The sequence below is a fragment of the Astyanax mexicanus genome, chromosome 22 (genome assembly GCF_023375975.1).
Source record: "Astyanax mexicanus isolate ESR-SI-001 chromosome 22, AstMex3_surface, whole genome shotgun sequence".
Lineage (NCBI taxonomy): Eukaryota > Metazoa > Chordata > Actinopteri > Characiformes > Acestrorhamphidae > Astyanax > Astyanax mexicanus.
In genome coordinates, this window is record NC_064429.1 from 13,914,701 (window position 1) to 13,936,291 (window position 21,591).

Sequence of the window (21,591 nt, forward strand, 5' to 3'; positions counted from 1 at the left end):
CCGGACTCAGCTGCCAAGCTATAAGGTAAGACGATATGTATAAGTTAATGTATTTGTAGTGTTAGTTGTTTTAGCTCTGTGGTCTTAACCTGAACCTGCTGGCGTTGCCTCTCTTCCCAGGCAGTTAGCTAACTAGCTAGCTAGCTAACGATAGCTAAACAGTGGCCATAGTTAAAATGGAATTGGAATTACTTTTGAGAACGACCGTAATGCAAATAATATTTAATGTAACCGAAGCTTTAACGTAGAAGCATTGTCCGGTCATTAAGTCAATGCACTAACCAGAGCTAGGCTGATAAGCCAATCTAAGCTAAATCAAAGAACCGTCTTTGGCTAAATTCGCTAAGCTAGCGTTAAGTTATATAAGTTTGTGGCACCCACAATTAACCTAGTCAACTGGGGGCAATATCAAGTGCATTTTGAATAGCCTGAAGAAGTAAGTTTATGTTAATATTACATAAATAAGGCAATTTAAAATAGTTTGTTGTGGGAAAACATTTATTAAAATAGCTTAATATGATGTGTGAGAATTAAAACGGCACGATAATTCTGGTCAGGTGTTAAATGTGTATTCCCGCCTTTAGCTTAGCGTTAGCTAAGCCATAGCCTGAAGAAGTAAGTTTATGTTAATATTACATAAATAAGGCAATTTAAAATAGTTTGTTGTGGGAAAACATTTATTAAAATAGCTTAATATGATGTGTGAGAATTAAAACGGCACGATAATTCTCGTCAGGTGTTAAATGTGTATTCCCGCCTTTAGCTTAGCGTTAGCTTATCGTTAGCTTAGCATTAGCTAAGCCATAGCATGAAGAAGTAAGTTTATGTGAATATTACATAAATAAGGCAATTTAAAATAGTTTGTTGTGGGAAAAAATTAATTAAAATAGCTTAATATGATGTGTGAGAATTAAAACGGCACGATAATTCTCGTCAGGTGTTAAATGTGTATTCCCGCCGTTAGCTTAGCGTTAGCTAAGCCATAGTGTGAAGAAGTAAGTTTATGTGAATATTACATAAATAAGGCAATTTAAAATAGTTTGTTGTGGGACAAAAATAAATGGCCATCTTCAACATTTTCTGAGATTTCTAATTTGTCTTTTTCTACTTGTGCAGATGGAGTCATGAAATGTGACGGGACAGCCACCGAGGACTTCATACTTCGGAGCATCTCAAACATGCACCACAAAGACGTGGAGGACACACCGCTGTCTCTCAGGACCTAGAATCTTAATGAAAGTATAATGATGTTAAGGGAAGGTGTAATGGAAAGGTGTAATGTAAAGTTGTAATGGTGTTAAGGGAAGGTGTAGTGGAAAGGTGTGATAGTGTTGAGGGAAGGTGTAATGTTAAAGGTGTGATAGTGTTGAGGGAAGGGGTAATGTTAAAGGTGTAATAGTGTTAAGGGAAGGTATAATATTGTTAAGGGAAGGTGTAATGCAGGGGTCTCAAACTCATTTTTGACGAGGGCCACATTGACATATTGGCTGTCCTCTGAGGGCCAGATGTAACTTATAAATATAAGAAAATGTAACCAGATGTAATATAAAATGAATGTAATTACTCCTTAATGTTAAATAACTCTCAATATACTATTTATTCAATCAAATATTACAGTTGCATGGAAAAATGTTTGCTTGTTGCTCTATTAACATAAATCCTTTTAATTTGTCATGTTATGAAATCCAAAAACTCCATCAATCAAGAACCAAACTATTCAAGTGAATAGAAATTACATCAAGTACAAGTTATATTAACTTTGATCAAAACGTTTGATACTGAAATAAGGCTTAATAAATATAAAATCAAAAATTGTGAGCTGTGACAGATTTAGCATTTCCTCAGATTTAGCAGTTCCTCATCCAACCACTAGTCGGAGCTGCAGCTGCAGCACCACAAGCCCGCAGTCTTTGCTTAGTCAGAGCTACAGCCCAGCCACGGGCTACAGGACTCAGCTGAGCCTGTCTGGAGCGTTTTGAAATTTTTTAAGTTCTTCTGTGTATGAAATAAAATAACCCCACTAACCGGATAATACAGCTCTCTACAGTTCATCTTTCAGCCCAAGCAGCTAACAGCAGCAGTTTAGAGCAGCGTCACGGAGGCACTGCTGGGATTACATTATAAACAGGTCAGTTAGCGCGCTGCTAACCTCAGGATGTTTATAACTACGGAGTTTAGTGGACACACCACGGCTGCAAGGTTAGACTGCTGAAGGCTACTGAAGACTACTAAAGCAGGCAACGCAGCGTAAGCAAAAAAAAAACCAAAAACACACACACACACACACCAAAATACAAGTTAAGATAAAATATGAAAACGAACATAATAAAGCATAAATAATTAAATTGAATTGCGGGCCAGATGTATGTTTATTTTGTTAACCCGTGAGGGGCCGTATGAAACCGCGTGGGCCGGTACTTTGAGACCCCTGGTGTAATGTAAAGGTGTAATAGTGTTAAGGGAAGGTATAATATTGTTAAGGGAAGGTGTAATGTAAAGCTGTAATAGTTTTAAGGGAAGGTAAATGTTTAGTGAAATTGTTATGGTGTGAATCTAAGGTGTATGTTATGTTGATGTAAAATAAAGGCATTAACCCCAAATGAGATTTACTCATTATGTTTATTATTATATTAATGTTTCCCCAAACAGAAAGGGTCAATTTAAAATCAACAGTGGTAAGATGGGGGTAATTAATTTATCCCTTGCTTTTACTGGTTCTTTGCAGGTTGACATGTTTTGAAAAAAGTGAGAGGGTTGAAATGCAATTTATTTGTAAAGCATATTGTGTATAACTAACGTGCATAACTAGTTCCAGAAGGTTGTGAACCTGTTCCAGTAATTGTTTGGCTTAGCTTTGTATGCGTTTCCAGTTAACTGCTGAAGCTGGAACAATGGAACAGTTGCCACCGTCTGAAATGGCACTACAGTTATGCAGGGAGCCTCAAAGTAGTTGGTCTATAAAACGTATACATGTAAATTTCACGTAGAAAAGACGTCCACAACGACTTAATTTAAACTAGAATTAGCCCTTATCCGGAGGTCTGGGGGACGTCAATACTGGACGTGCAGAAGACGTCAGAAAAAAGACGTCGTCTGGCGTCACAGTCTGCACCTTCAGGAGACCAAAATTGGACGTGCAAAAATGACCTAGAAAAGACGTCGTTTCAACGTCTCTTTGTTTAGTGGGTAACATCCAGGTTCCTAGCAACCTTTGTCGGTGAGAGAGTGAGAGAGTCGATGCTTATAGATCTTGCTTATCAAGATCGCTAAAGTTCAGTAACCTAGCTGCTGCTGGTTAACTAGTTAACTTTAGGGCTTTATCATCTGTCTTCAGAAAGGGGGGAGATGGTGCCAAAATCATTTATTATTTTTAATTCCTTATTTCCTCTGTGATGGGCAGCTGAAATTAGCTTTGATTAGCTTTTATTTTATTTTTCCATTCCGCCTGAAGAATTCGCCCATAAAACTTTGAAACAACACATTAAACTCTATAATATAGTGTCTACAAGTCATACAAGTGTCATAGAGGTCTGTGTAGAAATCAACAGTCTCTTACCAAGAAGTACACTAACCAAAAGCAATCTCTAAGGCTACATTCACATTACCAGGCTGAAGTGACTCAAATCTTCTCTCTCGTACCTACACATCTCTTGGTGCAAAAACAGCAAAAGCAAACCGCCTGACCTTTTTTCACCTCCTCGATCTGAGCATGAACTTCAGACCAGCTGTTTACTCTCCACTCCAGCAAAAGATGCTCCACATATGAGCTGCTAACTCATCCATTTTCCTTTATAAAGCTATGAGTCGTCTCTCTAATATGAGTTTTTTGTTGTTGGTAAAGAAAGTGAGGTTTATACTCGTATCAATGTGAGCATGTGAGACGTTTCAGGGACAGATTCGTTCACATTACACACAGATACAGATCACTTACATTTGTAAATGTGAACCGTCAAGATCTGAGCAAAAATCGGATTTGAGTAATGTGAACATAGCCTTAGAGCCTTTTTATGTGACAAGACCCATTGTCTAACTGAACCAAACCTGTAATCATTAACTTATATCAATCATTAACTTAAATCATTAAATATATTTTGTCTCAGTCTTTGATTTTAAAACCAATAAGTTGAGATTTACTTTAGCTTCAAATGTCAGAATTCAAATCCAGAATTTTGTAGAGGTATCAACCTCTCCATATAACAATTGTAAGATTAAAAAAGTTGGTACCACTTTAAAATAAGTTTACCTTTATAAAGGGTTTATAAATGGTTTACAATTAGTTTATTAATGGTTACTAATTAGGTTGTAAATGACTTAAAAATCATTAATAATCAGTTATAACACATACGTAGAAAAGGCAACAATATAGATTGCTGTGGGTTCACTAATTCATAAACAACAGGTCATTGTTGCCCTTTCTACATATGTGTAATAACTGATTATTAATGATTTACAAGGCATTTACAACCTATTTATTAACATAAATAAATTAATTGTAAACCATTTATAAACCCTTTATAAAGATAGTCTTATTTTAAAGTGGTACCAAAAAGTTAGACTGGAAGCAGATAAAGACTTTTTAGAAAAGTCTTAAAAAACACACGGTCCTGGCTCAATCTTATTTGGACTTGACCCAGGGCCTGATTTGGTCATATCCACTGTTAGACACTGCCTAGACCCTGGTTATTGTGCACTTATTTTGGGCTTAACAAAGATCTAAAGTACACCTAAAGTAGATCTAACCCCAGCCAACATTCTCCTGTATGGCTCACATGGGTAGAATGTGGACTAGAGGCATTGCAGGTGGGCATGGGCTCTGAGTGGGTTTGTATTTGTGTTTTTACTGGGACCCAGTTGGGCTTTATAATTACATCCCACCTAATTCTCACATACATTCTCTAAGGGTCCCATCTAGTCTCCATGTGCAGTGTACAACCCAGATGGGGCCCTTCTGGTCCTTTTACTGACCCTCATGGGGCCCACCACTGAACCTATAGACAAAACTACCCATACAGGTTCCACATGGGCAGGTTATCTGGGAGATTATTTTGGATTTGATGAAAGCTGTAAAAGTTAGTAATTCATATATTCCTGTTTTAAAATGATAAATTTGACACATAAAATTATTATGATTTTTTTTTACATCTATTCCTAAATCACATTATAGATTGCTTGAAGTAAGATGCACTCATGTTTAAAGAAACTAAAATGCTTTGCTGCCCCCTGCTGTTCTATTCATGATATACATCTCTGGAAAAAAAATTAAGAGACCACTTCAGTTTCTGAATCAGTTTCTCTGATTTCGCTATTTATAGATTTATGTTTGAGTAAAATGAACTTTGTTGTTTTATTTTTTAAAGTACGGACAGCATTGCTACCAAATTCCAAATAAAAATATTGTTATTTAGAGCATTCATTTGCAGAAAATGGCAAAAATGACGCAGAGCTTTCAGACCTCAAATAATGCAAATTATTTATTTATTTTTTTAAGTTTTTAAGAGTTCAGAGTTCAGTTTGGTGTAATAACCCTGGTTTTTAATCACAGTTTTCATGTATCTTGGCATGTTCTCCTCCACCAGTCTTACACACTGCATTTGGATAACTTTATACCTTTACTCCTGGTGCAAAAATTACTATTGATTAAAACTTAGAACTTAGAACTTTTGATTTTATTATTATTTTTAATGTTTAAATAAACATTGTATTATTCTGTTTCTTAGCCAAAATTGTAACTTAAACCTAATTGCACATTCTCTTTTTTACACTTATTGACAAAAACTATAATACACCCTTGATTGCTGCGAAATTCTAGACATGCCTCTAAGATGCACTCAAACACATTTTGTAAAGACACTGAGAGTGGGCCACATCATTTAACTAGGAGATTTCAGATGGCTGTTTTGACAAGTTGCCCACCATCAAGATCCCACATTAGTCATCCATATTGACTTAATTTGTATTGCTTCTGATGGCAGGGCTTTTAACTGGCATTTTTCAGCAGGATGATGTTCACACACACACAGCAGGGGTTTTCCAGGAACCTGCGAGTGTGTAAGATCTGCAGGCCCAACTGCAACATCTGTACAGCAAGACGCCATAGAGATCCTGAATGCCTCCATGCCTAACCTTTTATCATCTTGTATTCAGGTTAGAGGAATTTCAACAGGGTATTGCAACCTTCCGATAATTGACAGTTTTCCCCAATAAACTCATCCTGTCACTCTAATATAGTAATCAGACTTTGAGAACAGAGTGTATAACTTAACAAAGAGCAGCACGATCAGCTCATACATTTTTCTTCAAGGTGTAAACATAAAGTGAACTGAAGTCTTACAATCCTTACAGTGTCTTGCTGACTTATTCTATGTTTACAGTACATAAATGATAAATCCATTACACCAGCTAATGTGGCCCTTATATAGTTTATATATAGGGGTCATAAACAAAATATTATACAGCAAAATCAACAGCAAAAACACAATCAGGATATCTGCACATTTTTAAAGCTCAGATTTAATTACTTTTACGACCTTTTTAATTCCTCTCACAAGAAAATATAATAATATTACTGTGGCAAAAAAATGACAAACTAGGTGATAGTATACAGTGTACAACGTTTTACTGAATTGAAATTAGAAAATTAGTCCACCTTAGCGAACATTACTGACTTTCTATTAGCAAAACTTATTTCAAATAACTATCAAATAAACATTAAAGTGCGCTGTTAAGGGAACTCGACAAAACAGCCTTTTAATTACTCACTACTTTCCCAAAGGCACTGGCGGAATAATTGTCATGTTCCCTAGATATCAATTTAATTTTTTTTTAATATCACATATCACAATATCACAATAATAAGCAAAGACATTCAAATTAAAATTGTTAGACATTTTTCTAACTGGCTTGAATGGCACATCAACTAATAAACCATTCACATGCCTATGTACACTATAATTAGCTTCAATTCAATAAAAAATAGTAGTTATTAATAAAAAGTACAAAAAAGCCTGTGTTTTGCAGTCAACCTTGTTTTTATTTCATGGTTATTTAAACATGCAATTAATCCCTTGCGTTCAGTTTTCACATTACTCACTTTTTCTCAGATATAATTTAATGCCTCCCCTCCTAAAATTCCAGACACTTTCAGACAATTTTAGACCTTGAATATGTAAAACTAAATTCATAACAAGAGTTTTTTCAGGACCCATGGGTTCCCTGAACATACTATTGGTTGCTAGCATGCACAATAGTAACTAGTATTCTTGCCATATACATTTATTTTATATTTTACACAAAACAAAAGCAGACTTTTTTTTAGAATTAAGGTTATACAACGGTGTACTGATTCAATAAATCAATATTTGACAGGGTGTCTGCAGATTCATAAAATGTCATCCATCTTAAAAAAATATGGCTCTCTTAAATCCATCCTCTGAGGGTCTTAACAATGTTACATATGGTAAAAACAGTTTTGCTTTTATTTTTTTGCACAATGCAGTGTTTAAATTTGATATGCTATGATATGACAGTTCTCCCAAACAAACTCATCCTGTTTCTCTAATATTGTAATTGCTTATATACATTCCATATGCTCTCTCTATATCAGTAAAAACAGATTTATGCAAAAATCATTAATGCATGCATTTAAAGAGATCAACTAACTCATCTTCCACATTCAGATCTGCAGTAACTTATTCTATTTTATTAAAAAAATAATAAATTAGGCTTGCTTCCCAATGAACAGGCTGTTCAGTCTCTGTGAGAGTTTTTTCTCTATGCTTCATCAGGGCATGTTATTTAATCCCTGCAGCTTCCTAGAGTGCACATATTAAGAGCCCTCTGCATGCCAGTGGTTGCCCATAGCGATAATCAAGCTAGTTTGATTACAGCAATCAGGGGGCTGAGGACACAATGACATCCCGCCGTCAAGTCTGATCAAGAGCTGTGCCGTGAAGGAAGGGGAAGTGGAGTGGTTTAAAGTGCTACATCACTCCGGCTAATGCGGCTAACAGTAAATGAAATCCAGGGGCTAGTTGGCGTCTCATTCACATGTTGTGGTCAAACGTTTGCATATACTTATCATGAGCATACATGTCATGGCAATAGAAAAATGAGTGTACAGCACATCTTAATTAGGAAAAAAAAACAATAATTTGGTGCACAAGTCTGGATTTTCTGAAATCAATATACAGCTCTGGAAAAAATGAAGAGACCACTTCAGTTTCTGAATCAATTTCTCTGATTTTGCTATTTATAGGTACATATTTGAGTAAAATGAACATTGTTGTTTTATTCTATAAACTACAGACAACATTTCTCCTAAATTTCTCCAAATAAAAATATTGTTATTTTTAAATGGCTGATATAACAAAAAAAATGCAGAGCTTTCAGACGTCAAAAAAGGCAAAGAAAACAAGTTCATAAGATCAGAAATCAATATTTATCCATCTTCCTCTTTATTATATTCCAGAGGTCTTCAATTTTGAATCAGCCTCTTATTTTTTTTCCTTTATGTGAATTGCTTACATGCAGGACCAACAAGATGACAGTTTGTGAACAACTTAGAATTTTCTTAAATTAATTTTATATTTTACACAAAAAAAAATCTAATTCAAGGTGATACATCAGTGTACTGATTCACTGCATCAATATTTGACAGGATATCTGCAGATCCTTAAAATGTCTTAAATTAATTTATTTAAAAATTAGGACTTACTGTCTTAAAATCTCTTAAATCCATCCCCCCTTACTCTAAGGCCTTACTCTGTCTTAAAATCCTTAAACCCAACAATTATACAGGGGGTAAACACAGTTGCAGTGTTCGAATTTGATATGCAAATTAGTTTGGGTTAAAATATTGTTTTGTTAAAAAAATATTTCAAACCAACCCTAAAGTCTTAAATATGGGTGTTTTTGTTATTTAAAAAAAAATATTTTTAAAAATAAAGGCATCTTTGGCCACAGCAGCGTTTAAGGTGGAATGGTAAATTCAAACAATCTAAAATCTTTATGTGTTTGATTTACTTAAGGCAATAAAATGTGTTTAAGAAAACACTGTGTTTTTGTTATTGTCAGCAGAGAGTAGTGCAGGGCTCAGGGAGTGGTTTGGGATCGGGTCTGTAAACGCTGATGTGTGAAGTACAGAAACTGCACTGAAAAAAAAAACATTATAAAAGAGTGAGGCTGCTAGACTACAGATTCTTTAAAACACAGTACTGATTTTAGTTAACTAATTCATTTATTACTTTGTTGACATGTAAAAAAAAATAATTTCAGTTCAGATGTGAGTATATTGGACTGTAGTCTGCGAGTTTACCATGTTAAAACAAGCCACGTGGGACAAACCGCTAGCTAATATCACCCTGGCTTACCAGAACACTCAGGGTTCCTCAGTGAAGCAAAGTTCTAAGCTGTGTCTCAATTCAGGGGCTGCATCCTTTGAAGGACACAGTCTACTAAGGTGTGTCCTTTGAAGGATAGTTAGGCTGCGATGGCAATACTGAAATGGGACAGTCTACCCTACGGAGTATTTCCTGTTTCCTGTTTGAGATTCTACCCGCCACAACCAAAGTCAGAGCTGAGAAATGAGCCAGAGATTTTGATTCTCGTTTTGCTTCAGACCACAAAACACCAAATTAATTAAGTCCAGGTTAATTAACTGTGCAGTTTCTTAAATGTTTTAAATGTGAACGGGTGGAACTGAACATAAACAAATAAAAGGGCGTTTGAAATGAAGTTGGAAAAAAGAGATTAAATTAGAATAAAGTATTATGTTATATTATTTATTATATATATATATTATGTAGTATTATGTATTTTATATATATATATATATATAAATATATATATCTATAAACTATTAACATATAACAACATAAACATGATACTACATATATAAACTAAATAATGATATGATATATAAATAATATTTATAATATCTATAAATATTTATATATCTATAAACTACATAATACTACATGTACTACATAATACAGCCGACTCCTCTGCTGACTCCGCCCTTTTCATGCTGAAATAAGCCGGCACGCAATGAATCTTGGGATACTGTAGACTGTGAGAAAAAGAAGGCTGCATTCGTCGGCCACATTCGAAGGAGTCTTCGAAAAGGGACAGCGTAGTCGCACCGTGGTGACGTAATCGGCCTTCAAATGAGTCCTTCGAAGGATGCAGCCCCTGAATTGAGACACAGCTCTAGTGTTGCCAACTACTTAGTAAGGAAAGTAGCTATTGGCTGTCGCTAGAAGTCGCTAAATGACAGCATCGCCTAATTTGCATAATACATGTTGTTGAAGCTGTAATTGATTGTTTAGGGGTTTTTTTTTGTTTGTTTTATTTTATTTTTTTTCAGTTTTCTTTATTTTTAAACCTATTGTAGACCAATTGTTTAATGGTTTAATAGATGTTTAGATTTTTACAAAGAGGCAGACACTGTGGAGGAGGTGAGTGACAGGCTACTTGGTGAATGATATGAGTGAGTGACTGAGACTGTGTGAGTTAAATTCAGTGATTTCTTTTTGTGTCACACTGAAGACACATTTATATTTACATCCTGCATTGTAAATAAGGGGCGGGGTCAGTCGGCAGCGGCTGTGGGCATGCGCGGTTCATGGAATCATGGTTCGTGTGTTCGTGGAGCGGTGTGGGTGTGCTCCGACTGTGAGAGTGTTGTGGGCTGGGCTCACGGGAGCAGCAGCTGCTCGCTAAAAACAGTAACTGAAGAGCATGTGTGTTCATCTCAGAGTCGCCAAAAGTCTCCAAAAACACCACAAAAACTTACTAGATTTGTCGCTAGTCGCTTTTTTACAAAAAAAAAAGTCGCTAGAGGGTCGGAAAAGTCACTAAATATAGCGACAAAGTCACTAAGTTGGCAATACTGCACTAGCCGTGCAGTTAGCTAATGCTAATGCTGCTGCACTCAGGCTTAATCTGGAAATCTCAAACTGTCCAAGATGTCTTGGTAGGCAAACTGCACTAAAAGTGGATTTTATACCTGTAATATAATAATTAAACAATAGTCCAATAATGTAAAAATGCATTTAAAAAAAAAGGAACTGTTATTTGTTAAGACAATTCTGACAGTGGATTATAAACATTTTAAAATGCTCTAAATAAATAAAACACATTTAAAATGCTATTTTCAATACTAGCTCTTTTATTTTAATAGACTGTCGTTGCTGAGAAAAACATAAATAAATAAAAAATACATAGCTCAGTTACATACGAGTCATGTACAATTATCGTAGAATAAGTCAATATTGTGATTTTTATGACAGGCCTAACGGAGGTAATATGCAACAAGGAGAACAACACAACCAAGATATCTTTAAAAGACATTTAAACATTAGTTTAAATTTAATCAAATATTTACACATTGTAATATCAAAATATATTTCACAATAAAATAACACCACAAACTCATGTTAAGGCCAACAAGACTCTCTCCCTGAGTTACACTTGCATTGCTTTGGCATGCCTCTTACAACACTCACCTTCTAACAGTTTTATATGATGATTATCATCATCAACACAGACATTTGGTGGGCTGGAACACTGAAAGTGATAAACTAGAAGAGTAGAAGAACACACAGCAGCAGATTTGTGTATATTTTGCTTTACCGGTTAATGTGTTAGAATCCGTTTAGTCTGTTAGTTGGTTAGTTGTTGTTAGTATTAGTTAGTTATTAGTGTATTAGTTAGTGTTAGTGTAGTTAGTGCTTGGCTCATGGTTATCCCAAAGAAAGCCTCATAACTCCTTTTCCACACTCCATCTGAGTATGTACTGGTAAAACTGCAACAACAGAGTGCATTAATATTGTCTTGTAGTTTGACTTGCAGTAGAACTCATCAAAAACTGCACTGATCAGCTGCATTCATGCTGAATTTATATATACCAATAAATATGAATTTTGAACAAATGCTGTTGCAGTTTCACCTTTTGTTCCGTAAGTTTAAGGACAAAACGATTAAAGACACAGTATGATGGGACCATCTTCACATGGTTAGAACATACATGAGTAATTCTGCATGAACAAGCTACAGAGTGCACTGGTTAGTAGAAGGAAAGATCCGAGTTTCACAAGTTAGTAGAGCTACCTGATACTAGCTGGCAGCAGTAATAGCAGTAATATTAGCAGTAATATTAAGGCCCAATCCCATTTCACCCCTTGGTCCTACGTTTTACCCCTACCCCTTCTTTTCGAGTATATCACGTTTTCCTTTTGAAACAGAGTTAGAAGGGTAAGGGGTGAAATCCTCCACCCTTAGAATTGGGACAACCCTTTAAGCACCAGATACATCTTCAGGAGTGCTTGGAAAGTTGAACAGGAACAGGAAAGTTAGCTAGCTAGCTACTAATGCAAACTACTAGCGATCTTGCTTGTTATGAAGAATTTGGCCATGTGAACGCGCAAAACAGAGGGGTAGGGGTAAGGGGTAGGGCCAAGGGGTGAAATGGGATTGGGCCTAAACCTGGTAAACACCACAGGACATTTTAAATCCTAATAAATGTAAAAAACTGGAACATATTTCACACACAGGGCCTATTTCCAAAAACATGTATTAAGCCTAAACATAGACTATTTATCTTTTTAATAGTATCAAAATGCTTTTAAGTCCAGGACTAGACTTAAACCCTAGATGGGAAACTGTGCCTTAAATTTTCTCCTACACCCCAAATTGCTCCTTCATCTCCAGAACCAAATCAAGGATAAATGAGGGGTTGGACTAAAATTGGACTAAAAATCATGTAGTGTTTTCCAGGCTTTAGAAGTAGATTAGTCTGTCATTTTCATTTATACAACCAAAGCAATTTCATCCACCACCATCTGCACAAACATGCACAAAAGAATAGAAGTCAACAGCAGCACTGAAGACAGGAAGGAATAGTAATGGAAAGAAAGAAGGAAGTTAGAGAGAGGTTTTAATGCAGTTAGTTGGTTAATATCTGTTAGTAACATCTTCCTATCTCCCTCCTATATTGTTCTTTTGGCATCTCAATACATAACCATGGGAATAAAGTAAAATAAGTTATCCACAGTCATGAAACAGAAGAGGAGAGATGGAAGAGAATAAGGCTGGTTGTTAGTCGCAAGACAGAAGCATTAAACTGCAGTTGCATCAAAGGCAGTTGCATGTTATCGTGTGGTTAGTAAACTTGTGCTTTGTTTGCAATCTCCATCATCACAATTTGTGTGAAGCATTTGTGGCACACATACATGCATCATCCATCAGAAATAGGCATTATGCAGACAGATCTAGAGGAGGTGACTGGCTATGGCCAATCTTAAGCAAACAAGGAGTTCCTTTTACACTTTAATCTTAAAAATAAAGGCTCTTCAACGGCTTGGATGCCCTGTCCAGGTAACATGCTTGGAAGAACATTTACTTTTCACATTTACAGCATTTAGCTGATGCCCTTGTCCAGAGCGACTGACAAGGTTAGTTCTATTACAGAGTTGGACCAATGTATTATTAGGAGTCTTCCCAAGAACTCTTATTGGTGTAGCACAGCATAGTCACCCAGACCTGGAATTGAACCCCAGGCTCCCACATGGTAGCTTACTGGCAGGCGGTGGTGTTATCCACTGCACCACACCAACCACTACGCAAGAAATCACAGATTGCCAGCTCTGATACAATAACCTGTGGCAGCCAGGATCACAATTCAAGTGATGTTGGGAAAGAGCAAGGCCAATTGTGCTCTCTCCAACTCTGGCTGTGATCCTCAGGCCCATGTGGCAGCATCCTTGGTCTGCTTAACCACTCAGAGAGGGTGAAGGTGTTCTTCTATGACTCGGGTCTTCCAGTTTGGACCCTGCAGCCAGTTTCAAATAATGACACTTGGCACTTACCAAGGATTACAAATCCCAGGACTGTAAACTGAATTCAAGGTCCCAATTGAAAGATCTCTCTTCAATGCCATCACTCCAATATTCGCTGCCTTTATTTTTAATTGTATACAAGGAGTTCCTATTTTAACTGTATTAATCTCCTCTCAGCCCACTTGTTAGTGTTGTTAGAAACTGTTAGTAACAAGAAGTTTTCGGTGTTTCAATGCAGTTTCATTTCAGTTAAAAGAGAGTGTCACTTCTAGATCTCCTGTGTTAGTGCTGTAAGCTCTGAAGCTACAAAGCAGTTCTATTGTTCAAAAGATGAAGGAAAGACAGTGTGCGTCCATTCCACAAGAAGCAAAAACAGTTACAGGATAGTCTGGTCACTGGGGGCATCTCAATTTCATTGCGAAAGATCTATACCTATAAAAGAAACTGCCAATACATCAACAGCATGGTATAAGTGCAACTATCAATGATTTTAAATATTAATAATGGTGCACATAATATTATAGCTAAATAAAGCATACTGTTACACGTTCCAGTACTATTGCCCACAATTCCCTTTAATCCTTTCCAAAAAGGCATTAGTATTAGTTGAGGAAAGACAGGCATTAATGCATAGGACTTTTATGACAAGAATTCAGTGTCTGCCAGTGTGTCTGTATATTATACACTATGTGTGCTCCAGCCTATCGTTTTGGGATGAGTTGGGGTTGAGGTGAGGTGTCACTGAATGCAGTCAAATCCTCACAGCAATCCCAAAATCTAACAGAAAGTATTTCCTGGACAGTTAGAGACAGTGGTTTCATCAAAAAGAAGACAAAAAAGTGGTGTCCCAATACTTTTCTCCATATAGTATATTTTCTATTATACTTCCAAACTTTATGTACACAGTAACATAGTTAGTCTATAATCACCATTTACAGCTAATGTCATATGTCATAAGAGACAAAAATATATCAAAAATAAAGGGGAAAATGGGACTGTTACCATCTCATAGTGATCTTGTATGTAGTTCTTTTCCTTTAATACCATAATCTGTGTAAAGGAAGGTGAGTGATGACTGAGTTAGAAAGGGAGTTCACTCATAAAAGGGAAAGAGACTAGAAGGCCTTAGATCATGAGCTGACGTTCAACAAAAACTAAAATTATAAACATTTTCATCACGTTGAGCCGCAGGTCAACACACAACGACGTCTGAAGGTTTTCCATGGAGGTAAACTGGTTGTAAAATCTTGTAGAATTCTCAGTGCACAAACAGCATTGATGTCCCACTGCGTGACCTCTACAGGAGAAAACAAAAAAAAAAGTTGTCTTAACTGAGAGACACATGTAAGATGAAAACAACGAGATGAGGTATAGTAGGCATGCTGTAAGCTCAGATTAATACACATGTGAGAAGAGCTGGACAGAACAGCTCAAAATCATGGAACCACTGAAAAAACAAAAACACACAAAAAAACAAACCACAAAAAAATGCAACAATAAAATGTAGCACAGTGTAATTTACTGCATTTTCACGCATAGATTGTTTGCTGTGTGCTGGTCTAAATCAGTTAACAAGTTGGTTAGCTTAAAGCTTTTTTCCTTTGGTTAGGTTTGTTTTCAACAAAAATGCAGCACACCAAACCATATGAGAACCATATGGTTCTGTGGAATCCTTCACTTATTGGTCAGGGCTGTCTGGGGCGGGGCAAGAAAGAATATACAGGAAGAAGGTCCTGTGTTCTGGACTAGTACATTTATCTGTGCAGTTTAACATGGCGTAAAAAGAGATGGCAATTGTTCATAGCTGTAGAACTTATCTGGGCAACATACCAGGTTATGGGAGTTTAACTTAATCTTACAAAGCACATCAGACAGTCGGGTCGTATCTAAATGAGGTCACCACAACTGAACAGCTCAACAGTTGGAACTTCTCAAGAGTCTTAGTGGGATCATTTTGGTCAAAATCAAAGTCTGATTATTTTATTTGCATCTGCCCAAACAAATCGCATGATGTGTGAAACAAACTACAGCTTATATAGCTCATAGAGGTAAATAGTAGCTTGTTATGGTTAATAGTGTGATAGCTCTTAAACAGTGATGTGGTATAAGTTTAAAGAAGTTGACATTTTAAAATTCATAACTAAATGATAAATAGATACTCAACATTTTCATGTTGGGGATAATAATAATTTATAATATACATAAAGACATGTAATATCTTTATATTCTTTGTACTCTTGACCTGAATAAGCCAGTCATGTAAATCTATTTAAGGCCTAATCTTTTAATCATTAATTTATAACCTAGAGACATTTAAAAGTTAATCTAATTGAAATTATAAAATCTTTACCTGTCTAGACACACTGTTTTTGGTGGTCTAATCTTTGGCTGTAATGTGAAGACACTGAAGTTCGGCTGAAGGGAGAACTTTCCTGCCCATCCTGCTGATTCACGACTCACCTGAAGAGCAAAGAAGCACAGAAGAGCAGCAAAAAATGGAAGGCAACAGTGTGCACAGCTACAATACAATCTTGTGTTTATTTATTAAGGAGAGAATATTGAGGTGAAATGCTCTTGGAAAATAAACAGAAGCAGCGACTGGAGTAGTGAGCAAGTCTAAAGGAGACTATAAAGAAAGTCTGTCAAAAGGTTTGAGTAATTGCTAGAATTTTTGCCGATGATGTTGATGCAGATTATTTAAGATGATTTTGCAGGTCGACTGTAAAGTCCAAAGCCCTGAATCCTCTGTATTCTAGGCATTGTGTGTGTAAAAGTATAATATGCAAAATCTGAAAAGCATGTTATAAAGTAGGCCTACAGTTTATTGTTACATCAAAGGGCCCAAAGGAACTCACCTTAATCTATGGTCCCACCTTTTCAGGAGATCCAACAATCAGCGTGCAGGCCACTGGAGCACGATTTCACATGGTGCAGTTCTGTAAATTCAATGTTTTGTCATTTTCTGTCAATAGTAACACAAATCTCTTATACACATTCTATAACATTAATGCAGTTTTAACATATGCAACCAAGCTTTATCTAAAAAACATGCCAGCAATACAAGTCCCAACTAATTACAGATCTCTGTAATGACTCATTAAAAACTTGCCTTTTCTAAATGTTTTTTCTACTAGTAATATCACATCCACTGATCTAAAAAGCCTCAGATTAGTCACATTCCAAGGATGATATATCCTTCCCCTATAATCTCTTCCACTAAGAAATAAGAAGAGTGATCCGATGAGCAAGACTTGTTACACAGATACACAGATGTGAGATGATGCTAAACATAACAACTAAGGTTGTTGTGTCCGTTTATGATCAATCAGCAACAATGGCCTGCATTGAGACATCATCTGAGATATGAGAAAAGATCTGGAGGTGCTTCTTCACTGTGAAATGCCATGCACCCCGAAATTTATATTCCTCACAGTATAAGTGTTTTTTCCTAGAAAAATAAAAATAAAACGGCAAACACAGGATAGCGTAAACTTTTGCGTTTATTCAATCAAAAAAGAACGAATAGGAGTGCGCACTGAAAAAGTTCAGAATGTCCCCTGGGTGCGGAATCATTTATTCAGGACAAGTGATAAAATGCTGTAAAATGTAATAAAATACTTAAAGAGCAGTATAGCATTTTTGAATATATTAATACTGTACGATGAAGGATAACATTAATGCACATTGAAATTAAGATTGTTTTATTTGCTAACTAGAGAACCTAGGAAATTGTGACTGATAAGACTGATATATTGTGTAATTTTGTGGGACAAATTAACACTGTATTACATTTTAACACACAGTTAAACACTGAAAGTGTTGAATTATCACTAGTAAAAAATCTCATAGCTGATATCTGAAACGGGAGGATTTACCAGTAAACAGGAGTAAGACTTGTATCCCTGGTGTGATTTTAGGCAAAAATGGCTTGCAATACATGCAAAGTATCTCACAAAAGAGTGCACCGCTCACATTTCTAGGGAGCAACACTGAATATATAACACTTTGATACAATATTTGATACAAAGTAGTCAGTGTACAGCTTGCATAACAGTGAAATATTGCTGTGCCCTCAAAATAACTCATAACACAGCCATTCATTTCTAAACCGCTGACAAACAAAGTGCGTACACCCCACATTTTCATGGTGGAATATTGCCCAGATGCCCAGTTTTTTTCCATAAGGGGGGGAATTATGCTCTGCTTTAATATGTCACAGTACATGTTGCCATCCACGATTCCCTCAATGAGAGCTGTAGGTCCCTACCATATTAACACACTTGCTCCCCATTTACACCTGTGACCTTCTAACACTAACGAGTCACATGACACAATTTGGCCATTTTCACTTAGGGGTGTGTCAATAATTTGTGTGGCCACCATTATTTAACTCTCTTGTGCACTCTCTTGGGAGTTCACCAGAGCTTCATGTGTTGCCACTGCAATCCTCTTCCACTCTTCCAAGACGACATTACAGAGCTGGTGGATATTAGAGAGCTAACGCTCCTCCACCTTCCCTTTGAAGATGCCCTACAAATACTCCGAAGGGTTAAGGTCTAAGGGCAGTTTCTTAAGCAGGGCAGTGGTCGTCTTGGGGGCGTGTTTAGGGTTGTTATCATGTTGGAATACTGCACTGCGGCCCAGTTTTCAGGAGAGATATACATTGCCTGAACAAAAAAAAAGGTCACACTTTAATATTTGGTTGGACCGTCTTTAGCTTTGATTGCAGCACACATTCACTGTGGAATTGTTTCAATAAGCTTCTGCAATGTCACAACACTTATCCAGTGTTGCATTAAGTTTTTACCAAGATCTTGTAGCATTGATGATGGTAAAGTCTTGTCCAGCACATCCAAAAGATTCTCAATGAGGTTAAGATCTGGACTCTGTGGTGAACTCTCTCAATCCATGTGTGAAAATGATGATCTCATGCTCCCTGAATCACTCTTCCAAAATTATCCTGATCCTGATATCCTGATATTGTCATCTTGGAATATGCCCGTTCCATCAGGGAAGAAAAAATCCATTGATGGAATAACCTGGTCTATATTCAGTATTTCAGGTAGTTTTCTTCACTTCAAATAACCTAAACATAAGGGACATGCAGTGTGCTTTAGGAAAAATGTGCATCTAAAGTAAATTACAACATGTGGACATTGTAAACCAGAGCATGATCCCCTATCTCCAGGAACTGGGCTGCATGGCTTTCCATGGTTCCATGGCTTTAAGATGACAAATGCTTTGTTGGAGAAGCTGAAGATAAGATGATGAACTGGCCAAGTATTTCTCCAGAACTAAAACCAACTGAACCCCTGTGGGCATCCTCGCAAGGAACCTGAAGAAAGCAAAAGGTCTCTAACATCCACCAGCTCTGTGAGGATTCCTGTGGCAACCTGTAAAGCTCTAGTTAACTCCATGCCCAAAGAATTAAAACAAATCATGGATGCCACAAAATATATTGTCCCTTTTGGCACAATTTGGCCATTTTCACTTAGGGGTGTACTCACTTTTGTTGCCAGCAGTTTAGACATGCGTTTAGTAATATATTTTGAGGGCACAGCAAATTCACACTGTTATTCATGCTGTACACTCAATACTTTGTATCTACAGTGTATCAAAGTGTCACATCTTCAGTGATGCCCCATGAAAAGGTATAAAGGCATTTTGCAACGAATCTGTGCCATTTCTGCCCCAGGAAATTACATGTATAAATGTGAACACAAAATACATCAACCTAATAGCAAAAGTAAAATATGTAATTAAAAACATGACTAACAACTACTTAGAACACTGAAAAAATTGCATTTGTTACCTGTCTCCAATCTCTAACTATAAACTTTAACATGAAATATAATTATTAAAAGAGGGCAATCTCAACACTTATTCCTGATAATAACCTAAATTAATTCTTACATCTTATTTATTGTTTTTAATACAAATTTTGGGAAAATCACTAGAATGTGCTCAGTGTCCTCATGCTATTAGCATAGCCACCATTTAGCTATCTTTCATGTTTTTGCTAAACAATTATTACTGTTACTTTCTTTCCTGTTAATCAAAACAAAAAGGAACAGGACTGAGTGCCAGTAACAGGAGTAAGTTCCAGTAACAGGAGTGAGTGCCAGTAACAGGAGTGAGTTCCAGTAACAGGAGTGAGTATTGTTCCCTGGTCTATTGATTTATTTATGTAAATATTAGTTAATGTAACCACGTTTTCCAATTCTGTTTGGTTCATCATTTGTCGATTTGTTAAATAAATTACATGCTGGTAAATTTAACCTTTTCATGTTTTGGTCTCCTTGATAAGATAAATACAGCTTTGCATAATTTAGAAAAATACAATATACATGCATATATAGTCATTTCCTTGGTCATAAATATAAATTATTTGAACATGCAGTCAACCATTTTTTTTAAATAAAGACTTTCTTTAGAGAAAATCAAAGGAATGAGTGGACTTCCTTTTAAACATGCTTTTTAAATGTCATATTCAGTTATTATTCAGCTTAGAAACCTTGTAAAAAAAATTGTAAAATGAATTTGACCAGTACATGTTTAGAATAGTCAAATGTATGTGTTATTAGATTCAAAAAAAGTATTTAAAAAAAATATGTTTAATGTGGAAGAGTTACAACAAGCAAGTGGCACCCATTCAGTGGTATTGCCTTACTAATATATTTACAAAAATGTGAGGTATTTTCTCACTTTTGTAAGGTAATGTTCATTACAAATTAACCCATATTAACATATTATGACATACTATGAGGTAACTAGCTACCTACGTGTTTTAGCTCAATGTTTTTTGTTTCAATGCATCCATTTCAATCTGCTGAACACAAAAAAAAACTGTATGACGCATATCGTAGGCAGCTCTGCTTATGAATATTTAATATATAGGAGAGTCACAATAGTCTAGAATTAAACACACGAAACGAAGGCGTTTGCTTTATTTCTGTATATAGATTCATATTATATAAATTTCCTCATTTTTTCTTCTTCTTAGCTACTTAGCCTCGTCTTTTTTACCTCAGAATGAGACAGCATAAAGTGTAGGCTTTTTTTAGACTGATATGGGCAAATAGTAAATATGGGCTAAGCTAGCTGGTTTGTTTAGTTAACTACCTCTCGTTTTACGTTTAAATAACATTAAAAAAGCACATTTCTGCCTAAAAAATGATTAAGAAAATTAGTAAGAAAAACGGCTAGTACCTTTTATTCAGTCGCATCTCCATTAATACGAATACACCCTCAGAAAACAGGGCAGAAACTGGGTTATCAGCAGCGTCTTCGTCGTATTTGGAGTCTCTGTATCCCCAGGCTGTAGCAAGAAATACATGTATGTGGGTGATCCAGGTCCGGGAAGCGGATCCTGGGGCGGATCTTCGCGTGCCGGACCTGGATCACCCATCTCTTCTATATTTATACAGATTATACAGCTTTATCAGTTAAAAATCCACATTAATAATTAATCTACAGCTGCATGAACCGATTCAACAACGTAACAAGCTATTTAGACTCTAAAACAACAAAGCAGATTAATAAAAACAAACATATTATCGTCTTTTGTACAATAAAACGTGGATAGATAATGTATTTACCTGCCATGTTTCCTTTCTCTGATATCCCACTTGTCCAGCTGCTGCTGCTTTAATCTGCGTCTGGAGAGAAGAGCTCTTAGAGGCTGACTGACTGTTCCCACATCTGAACTGGCTGGTGAAGACGATCAGCATCATCAGCTGGGCGGACTGGGGGGGAG

The 21,591-nt window shown here is 36.3% G+C and overlaps 1 long non-coding RNA gene across 1 annotated transcript; it reads right to left on the reverse strand.

The window, feature by feature from the left end:
* Positions 1–11,147: 11,147 nt before the first annotated feature.
* On the reverse strand, positions 11,148–21,571 carry LOC103035246 (uncharacterized). The gene is made up of 4 exons (XR_452873.4): positions 21,434–21,571; positions 21,045–21,153; positions 16,186–16,771; positions 11,148–15,132 (listed from the first exon to the last, which is right to left on the reverse strand). It is a non-coding gene; the product is annotated as an uncharacterized LOC103035246 (long non-coding RNA).
* Positions 21,572–21,591: the final 20 nt, after the last annotated feature.